This window comes from Nicotiana tomentosiformis, chromosome 3, assembly GCF_000390325.3.
Source record: "Nicotiana tomentosiformis chromosome 3, ASM39032v3, whole genome shotgun sequence".
Lineage (NCBI taxonomy): Eukaryota > Viridiplantae > Streptophyta > Magnoliopsida > Solanales > Solanaceae > Nicotiana > Nicotiana tomentosiformis.
This window is the reverse complement of record NC_090814.1, coordinates 116331011-116340422: the sequence shown is the minus strand read 5'-3', so window position 1 is coordinate 116340422 and position 9412 is coordinate 116331011. Positions and strand designations below refer to the sequence as shown.

The following is a 9412-nucleotide window of genomic DNA, read 5'->3' as shown; positions in this document are numbered from 1 at the left end:
TATTGGGCACCGCTGTGGTGTGCTCATGCTACTCTTCTGCACATTCTTTTTTGCAGATCCAGGTAATTGTTTGTTAGCTAGCTGTGTGGACTGTTGTTGCGGATATTCAAGGTAAACCTGCCGCTGCGTTCGCAGGATTCGGAGTCACCTTCAACTTTTTGTTTTGCACTGTTTATTCTTATTTCTGGACAGTTGTATTTAGAAGTTTTTTAGCAAACACTCTGTAGAGCTTATGACTTGTACTACCGATTTTGGAAACTATAAGAGAATCTATTTAAATAATGTTGTTGTTTTAATTATTGTTATGCTTACCTAGTCCTTAAGACTAGGTGCCATCACGATACCCAAACGGAGGGGAAATTGGGTCGTGACAAGAACATTAGAATGGGCACAAAAGTCTAAATGGATGAAATGGCCTCTAGTTTTCAGGCGGAGATGAGTATCCATTCCTTCACACCTTGAGAGTAATCTCTCCAATCTTGGGGCCATCTTGAGAGTAATCACTTCGATAGTCGGGCCACCTTGAGAGTAATCTTTTCGATAGTCGGGCCACCTTGAGAGTAATCTCTTTGATAGTCGGGTCATCTTGAGAGTAATCTCTCCGATATTCGGACGGGGATGAGTGCTCATTCCTTCACACCCTAAGATTGTCTTTTTCATGCATGGATCATCCATTTAAACAAGAACATATCTTTCTCGCTTGACCTATAAAAAAAAGAGGAAAAAAGAAGAAGACAAAAATGCAAAGAAAAAAAACTGTACATGTCAATGATTCACTTGGACAGGCTTGCGAGCTGCGACTGATGCCAATTGAAGGGAAGGCACATCCCTAGTTATAGATTCTCCAAATATGTCAGTTGATGGATTAATCGCGATGTGGGAGTAAAGATTTTCAGAGTCCAACATGAACTTGTTCTCCTAATTCAATTCGAATGAAGAAAGCTACAAGCAGAAGTCTTCTAACCAATTTGGACACTTACGGATTTTGACAAAACCGTATAAGGCCAAACCTGGTAAGGGGCAACGATTAAGGTCTCAGAAGTCCACTCTAATTAGGAAGGCAGGAAGTAAATTATATTTTTGATTCTTCTCAATTAATATCTCACGTGAATTTCAATTAGAATCTCAAAAGTTATATTTTTTATTCTTTTCAATTAATATCCTAAAGCATCTTTTTACGTGAAGATCAACGGAATGTTTGCAAAAATGGGTAAAATAAAATAAAGACATTTGTTATCTAAATACTTCAAGCCTAGTATTCAAAAGTTTAAAGATCTTGACGAGCCTTGAATAGGGAACATTTGTAGGTATATAAATTTTATCAGAGTTAAATCCAATAAAATAACATGCATCATATTTTAAATGCAAGATATATTAGGCCAAATAAATATTATGGGCTAATATAATTGAATTAATTATATAAGTCTAATACATATGGGTAAAATAAATAGGCCTGAATCTATTGGGCTAGCCCATTTAATTGGGCTAAAAGTGATGGGCCCGCTTCACTAAGCCCAAAATGTCATATTTCTAGAGGCCCAATTCGGTGCCACGTGTCAAATGACATGGCACGCCAAATCAAACAAAAGAGCCAATAGGATCATGCCACGCGTCAAAATGACAAGGCATGTCAAGTCAAATTAAAAGGCCAATAAAACTGTGCCACATGTGCAAAATGACATGTTCTGGCCAATCAAATGTGATCTTGTAACTCTTCAATCTGATTGGTTCGAAAGAGTTTGTTTTTATTATAACTCTTCCCTCCCACAACTGTAAATAAAGGTCTTCACAATTCAAAAAAAAAAGACCAGAAGTTATAACAAGAAGCAAGAGAGAGCTCGTGGATCAAACGCTGCAAATTTCTCTACAAATTTCAAGCTTCAATCAATCAAGTTCAAGATCAAGAAATCAAGTTCAAGCTCAAGAACGAAGAACAAATCAAGATTCAAGGAGTACGAGTTCAAATCAAAGTCTATACTAGTTGAATCCAAGATCATCGTTCGGGGCAACAAATATAGATTCAAGATCAAGCTCAAAGGCCTTTGAATTTATTTACTATTGGAAAGAAGAATCAGAGGATTCATAGAGATTGTAACACTCAAATATTTGAAATAAAATACTATGATTGTTGCAATATTTTTCGGTCTTGATTTTATTTTCTCGACGCAATTTATTTTCTTGACGCAATTGGCACGTCAAGTGGGACCAGTTCTGCCTTCATCTCTTCCTCCTGTAAATCGAAAACTCCATGTTTCAAAATCATTTGTTGCGATGGTCGAGTACTTCAAGTCTCGTCTTCAAGTTTCGACAAGCCTACACCCCGACAAACCTTGAAGTAATGGGCATTTGTAGACATTAAAATTTTAACGGATCAAGCTAAATCATAAATTAAAGATACTATAGGACTCTTGAAATTCCAAGAGTCTATTAGGGTTGTTTGGAGGTTCTCTACCCTAAACCTAACTCACACCTATATAAAGAAATACATATTCCCTTGAAGAGGCGTCTCAAAATTCCCATAAACTCTTGGGATATTCACAAAGAGATCAAATATGACCGAATACTTCTTGACAATCAAATAGTTCAAGAAGTTGGAGATCATATACATCCCTAGGAGGTCTTTCCATCCTACATTCGAGAAATACGCTGCTTCAACCCTCGAATTACGGAGATAATCAGGAGAGGAGAATCAAGGGAGAAATAAAATTGTACTACAATTGATTAATAAAAATATTTTTCTTTTATTTTGTGATTGCGGTTTATTTTTCATATCACGAAAATTTGTTGCGAACAAACATCATTTTAATGTGTATTATATTCTTGCCTTATTTATATTGCTTTTATTAATGGCATCAACTACCGGATAAATTTTTAATAAGAGATAGGGATTTGAGTGATACTATTCAAATAATAATCATGTTAAAAAGTGTAAGGACTTCTTTAAATCAAATAAAAGCGATTATATTGTTAATAACTGATTAGATCGTGTTAAAATAGTTACTCTTTGTGCACAAGAAAAGTTGAAATGACTTTTTCTAACAAGTCAATTGTAAAGGAATATTTTGATGGCATTCCCACTCATAAAATTTCAAATGATTTTGTATTATTGGAAGAGGAGGAAATTTTTTAGTGATGGCACTGTCTTGGGTAATTCTTTTAGGATTTTATGAATTATTTTTTACATTATTACTTGATATTTATTACTAATTTTATTCTGTACTTTTCAGATGTAATTTACATATTAGTAATAGTGAAACCATTTAATGGAAAAAGACAAAGCAGGCGGATGAGTTATAATAGTTACAGATGAAAGGTAAGATAAAATTATACAAGTTTATTAAAAATATTCATTTGATATACAATATAAATAAATTAATATAATCCATATAACTATTATTTTAAAAAAATTAGGTATGATGATCTATTGTTACTTTATTTTGCTGAAAATGACATGGATCTAATTATATTCAATTATCTTGTCCCAAGTAACAAATCATTATCCTTTAATGTGTAGTTTTTTTCAAATCCTTATTTGGATAATTCGGCTAGACGAAAATCCCTTGAATTAAGAAAATTGAAATTGCAGAAGCGCCAAATCTTCGAGCAAATTGGAAAGTGAGGAGGAAATGGAAGGCAGCGAGAGCGAGAAAGAGTTCGATTCATTGAACCTAAATCCGAAACTCTTCGTCAACGAGGCCCTCAATATTGTAGACGAGTTAGTTGACGATGCTTTTGATTTCTTCCACCAGTAAGTAGGAGTTCCCTTCCTTCATGTCCAACTAATTTTCGTCCAAATTCTAGTGCTGTTTAGTTTTTCTTTATGACCTTCTGTAGAGAGGCAGCAAATCTTCTGAAAACTGAAGGCACTAATCGATCGGAAGATCTAAAAGAGGTTGGTTTTCATTGTTTTTTTTTTTTTTTTTTATATGTATTGTTTAGTTTAAGCAGCTCAGGCCACTGACAGACAAAAAATTTCATTTGTAGGGTGTGGCTGAAATTAAGTAAATGATCCAATTGACTCTGGACAAGCGGTTGAGTTTATGGGAGAAGTACTGTTTGCACAACTGCTTTAAGGTTCCGCATGGGTTCTCTTTGCCTAAAGCTGTATGTTCTCTATTATTGATGTTTTTTCTTTACCTCGGTTGAGAAATATAACTTGTTTCATATCAACTGTAAAGCTTCATTTTCTGCATATTGGAAATCCAATCCCTCTCTTAGTAAATTTTAAACATGTCCGTTTTACTTATATATAATGGCGAATGCAGGAATTTCATCAAGGGGATTCAAAAACTATAAAAATTAAAGACGCGATGAAGCTAAGGGATTCAACATCTAATACATACACATAAAATAAACTTTTACCTTATATATACTGTGTACTTTTTCGTCGAGTGAACCCCCATTATGCTCCCTAGCTCCGCCCATGCTTATATACCATCCCTTGTTTAAGAATGCATATTTGAGCACTAAAATCTTTATTTTGGATGTGATCTGTTTAATCATTCTGCCTAATTTTGTTCAATTGCACATGTCAAGTTACAGATATGGAGTTTGAGAACAAAAATAATTTGTTTATAGTGAGATGATTGTCCATTGGGTCTTCAACCATCTCTGTCTCCCTAAGAAATAGGAGTGTCTGGACCAGTTGGTTAGAGTCTTTCCGTGATAGCATACAGATAGAAAATGCTGTCATTCAGCTTGGTCCACTTTGTTGCCAAATAGTAAAAGGATAACTGTAGGAGTGGAGAAGATTGGTGCAAGTTGTTCATATGGATATGGGTCAAAGAGCATGCTTTCCATTCCACATCCTACTGAAAGTGCACAATTGAAGAGGCAACTATCGCAAACCTGCAGTTATATCCATGTACAATTATTAGAAAGTAGAAGGAATATAAGCATCAATCTTCTATTGATAATTCGTCTGATTGGGAGTAAATGGAGCTCTTTAGATGAGCAGAATGCCTGAGTGGTGATGAAATCTCAATCTCGGTGACCACTATTCATGGATTTTATTCTTTAAATGTTATTTATTAAAAATTGATTCATTATCTGCTGATGGCTACTTGACACTTTTATCTATGAATTAATATTACTTTTGGCATGTTTATCTAGGATGGACCGTCTGGTGACACTTCATTTGATATTAATGCTGTTGAGAATCCTGAACTAGATGAAAAGTTGGATTTCTTAAGGAACAAGATTTCTGAGGTAGGGGATCCTCAGCAAATTAGTAGATGCTTTATGTCTTTATAAATTGATAATTTTTTCCTTTGCAATTTATGATCTCTCCAGGTGGGAAAAGAGTCTGCTGAGCTCAACAGAGAACTACAAGCTCTCGAAAGGCAGTCCATGTTAAGTGACCACTCTGCTGCTTCTCTTATTGAAGCGTTGGAGTTGTATCAGCAACTGGCAGCGGATGAGAAGTTTGAAGGTAAATATTTTTCTGCAAAGCTTCAACTTCGTAAATTCTTCTTGACTTGAGGAGTCATGAAAAACCATTTTGGGAAAATAGCGACTTAATCTGATACCTTTCTGTGGATACAAGCCTTTATTACTGAAAATAGCACGTATGTGGCGTTTTATGACTAGATAATGCCTCTTTTATTTTTCGGATCCGAACCTTCTGCAGATGGGCTAAATAAGGATATGTGTTACTGCAAATGATTCTGGATTTTCATATGAACTATACCTGCCTTGGATACAACAACAACAACAACCCAGTAAAATCCCACTAATGGGGTATGGGGAGGGTAGTGTGTACGCAGACCTTACCCCTACCCCGAAGGAGTAGAGAGGCTGTTTCCGAAAGACCCTCGGCTCAAAAAACAAAAAGACAAAAAGGACAAAAAGGGAGATAATATTAGTATCACAACAACAATCATAGGATAAATAGGAACACCATGAAATCCAGAAGAAAAATGCAAAGCAAAGGGAGACAATATTAGTAAATATTAGTATCACCACAACAGTCATAAGAAAAATAAGAATACCATGAAATCTAGAAGAAAGATAAGGCGGTGTTTGTTTTTTAGTTTTCTCTTTTCCAACTAATATAGGTTACCTTTCTTCCTTTGCCAAGACCTTGAGTGGCTTGGAATTTTCCACCTTGCTATTAATTGTTTCCTTGCTCTTCCATTCCAAGGGAGGTTCAGCCAACTATGGAAAATTAACTATCTGCACAGATTCATGGGTATGGTCAGTTTTTTGGGGTTCTGCACCTTGATATAGCTTCTAATGTCCTAGCAACAATAAAACAGCGAAGAAGGGAAGAAGATAGAAGGACGGCTGAAACTGGATGTCTATCTTTGGCCAAATAGAAGATTGAATTTGCAGAAGATGTGGTTGTAGCTTGTGAGAAAAGTAGGCATGTGTGTGTTTTTGCATAATGTGCTGATCATCTAATTTCTCTTAAATTTGAGAGTGGAATCGACTTAATCCAGCTTCTACTTCTAAACTTTTCCTACTTCAGCTTATTATGTAATTCCTTTATGGAATTGAAATGGTGATTGCACTCCAAATTTGAAATCCTTAATACGGGAATATCACCCCGAAATTTTCCGTTGCAGGGCTTTGTGCTTCTTAATGATATAATTCTACTAAATTCAAGTTATTGAATATGGTTCTTTTAATTGGCCATTTTTGCCAGAACTGGTACGAACTGCATCAGATTTTCAAACCAAAGTGGAGAATTTGGCAACCAGAATGGTGGAGGACACTGAGCACCGAAGAGCAAAAAAAATTCGCACTTCAAATGGGGAAATGTTTAGATTGAACAATGATGAAGGTGAGCATTCTGGCAAACTTAATTTTATTGTCTGACAATGCCCTTGATAGAATTTACGCGCTAAATATTGCATATTATCTTGTAGGCCTACTGAGTGCGACACTGGAGGAACTTCAAGTATTTGGGGATGATATAAAGACTCTTCGTGACTAAACGGTGGCTTAATTTACTGATGCTGTGAAGAAGTGTTCTTGTAGGTTCTTAGTAATGTAAGAATTTTTCTCTAGTTAATTGAAAATGCTGAGGCCTCAGAAAACCTATAGTAATGTTAGGAGGAATTTCTTCAGTTGAAGGCCTTGGCTTTCTAGTTGAAGTCTGATTTAGTCATCAAACCAAACTCTAAAACACCTTGCTAGGATGTTATTTTGCCAGAAGTATTGTCTGCACTTATTGAAGTTACTATCTCCCTTCCTGCATCTTATAGGACCAGTATGAAGAGATTGATATGATAACAAAGGGTGGAAACTATGGTTGGTCCATCTACGAAGGCCCTTATCCCTACAAACCAAGCAATGCCACAAAAGAAAGCACTTGTTCTAGCTCCAATAGTCTCATATTCACAGTCAGGGGATACAACCACTCTGAAGCTGATAAGACTATTGGTTCTGCTTCCATAACTGGTGGCTACTTCTGTAGGTCTCAAACTGATCCCTGTCTTTATGGAAGGTTTGCATCTTTTTCTTTGCTAACAAACTTGGTAGCTCGGTACATGTGTACTGTTTCATAAATTAGCTCAACCTGATTTTGAATTCAAATTATCAGGTACTTGTACATAGACTTACATCCAGATGGAATATGGTCAGGTACTGAAAATCCTGAAAATAGTAGAAATTTCACAAGTTCAAAAATCCAATATAGGTGCGTGCAAGATTCTCCAATACATTGTGAGTCAATTGCAGAGGGTATTATGCCTGCTATAGGATACGTTTTCTCCTTAGGGGAAGACAGTAGAAAAGACATTTATATATTGACAAGCACAGGCGTCTACAGAGTTGCACGTACAAGCAGGTGTAGTTACCATTGTTCCAAAGAAAAATTAGTAACCAGTAAACCTCCTCCTGCTGCTTCATTGTCTGGAGAATTATGGAAGGGCGTAAAACACCCTGCCCTTTGCATTTCTTCCATTGTGCTACTTCTATTGAATCTTGCTTTCTAAGCCTTGAAATGGGGATAGGTAATCTTGCTGTTAATAATTACCTAACAAGTTGCAAAATCTGTGCCTTTTTTCCTCTCTTCTGTTTTTGCTGTTTTTAATATACACTATTTGACATTGCTTTAAAGTTTATATATATATTGTGCAGACTAGCTTCTTTGTGAGATACAAAAATCTAAACCTTTCTGAATGTACCAATAGGAAATAGAGTATCATAACCAGTACCCATAGTAGTCGCACACTGCCATCGATGCAACTTAAAACTAAAACGAAAAAGGTCCAAATATGCCCTTGTACTATACGAAATTGAGCACATTTGCCCTTCGTTAATACTTTAGCTCAAATATGCTCTTATTGTCACATAGTTGGTCCATATATGCTCTTAGAGTTACACAGTTGGCCCATATATGCCCTTATCAAAACGGAATTCACCCAAACTAATTAACTCTTTCGTTAATTGTATTAAAGTGTATTACAAATACTATTTTCTTTTTATTAGTACTTTTTTCTTTATCTTTCTCTTTTTTTTTTCCTTTTTCTTTCTCCCATATCCGATTTCCTCCATTACTGATGTCTTCTCCATTTTCATCACCAATTTCACTTGACAAAACTCATAAATTTCAATTATTAAGAAAATTCTCCCATAAGAATATTTTTATAGATCTTATATTTTTCAATTTTTTAATTTTTACTGAACATATATTTAGTTTTTAAAAATTTAACAAAGTAAGATTGAAATAATATTTATGTAACAAAAAATTTGAAAATCCAACAAAACCGAACAATCCAAACCGATATAATGGGTTTGGTTTGATTTTGATAAAAATCGAACCAACCCATTCCATGTACACCCCTAATTTACATAGTTAATAAAAAAATAGAAAATGTCCAGCCGAAAAAAGATTAACAACTCAAATTTATAACACTACAACTTGAACTCTAGGGTTTTAATCATTAAATTATCTTTCTAGAAACAATTTAAATATTTTGGTCTTTTGAGTATTGTTAAAGGTTGAGATTTTTTTATATTATTTTAAAGTTTAAACCATAATTTTTGGAATAATTTAATTTCATTTATTTAGAGGGCCAGTGAAATTGAAACTTGATTATCTTATGGGAGAATTTTCTTAATAATTGGAATTCATGAGTTTTGTCAAGTGAAATTGGTGACGAAAATAGAAAAGACATCAGTAATGGAGGAAACGGATAAGGGAGAAAGAAAAAGGAAAAAAAAGAGAAGAAAAGAAAAAAGAAGAAAGAAAAGAGAAAGGTAAAGAAAAAAAAGTACTAATACAAAGGAAATAGTGTTTGTAATACACTTTAATACAATTAACGAAAGAGCTAATTAGTTTGGATGTATTCCGTTTCGAAAATGGCATATATGGGCCAACTGTGTAACTCTAAGGGTATATATGGACCAACTATGTGACGGTAAGGGCATATTTGAGATAAAGTATTAACGAAGGGCAAATGTG

The 9412-nt window shown here is 34.8% G+C and overlaps 1 pseudogene; it reads left to right on the top strand.

Moving 5' to 3' along the window:
* Positions 1–3495: 3495 nt before the first annotated feature.
* On the top strand, positions 3496–8089 carry LOC104108456 (protein MIS12 homolog; annotated as a pseudogene).
* Positions 8090–9412: the final 1323 nt, after the last annotated feature.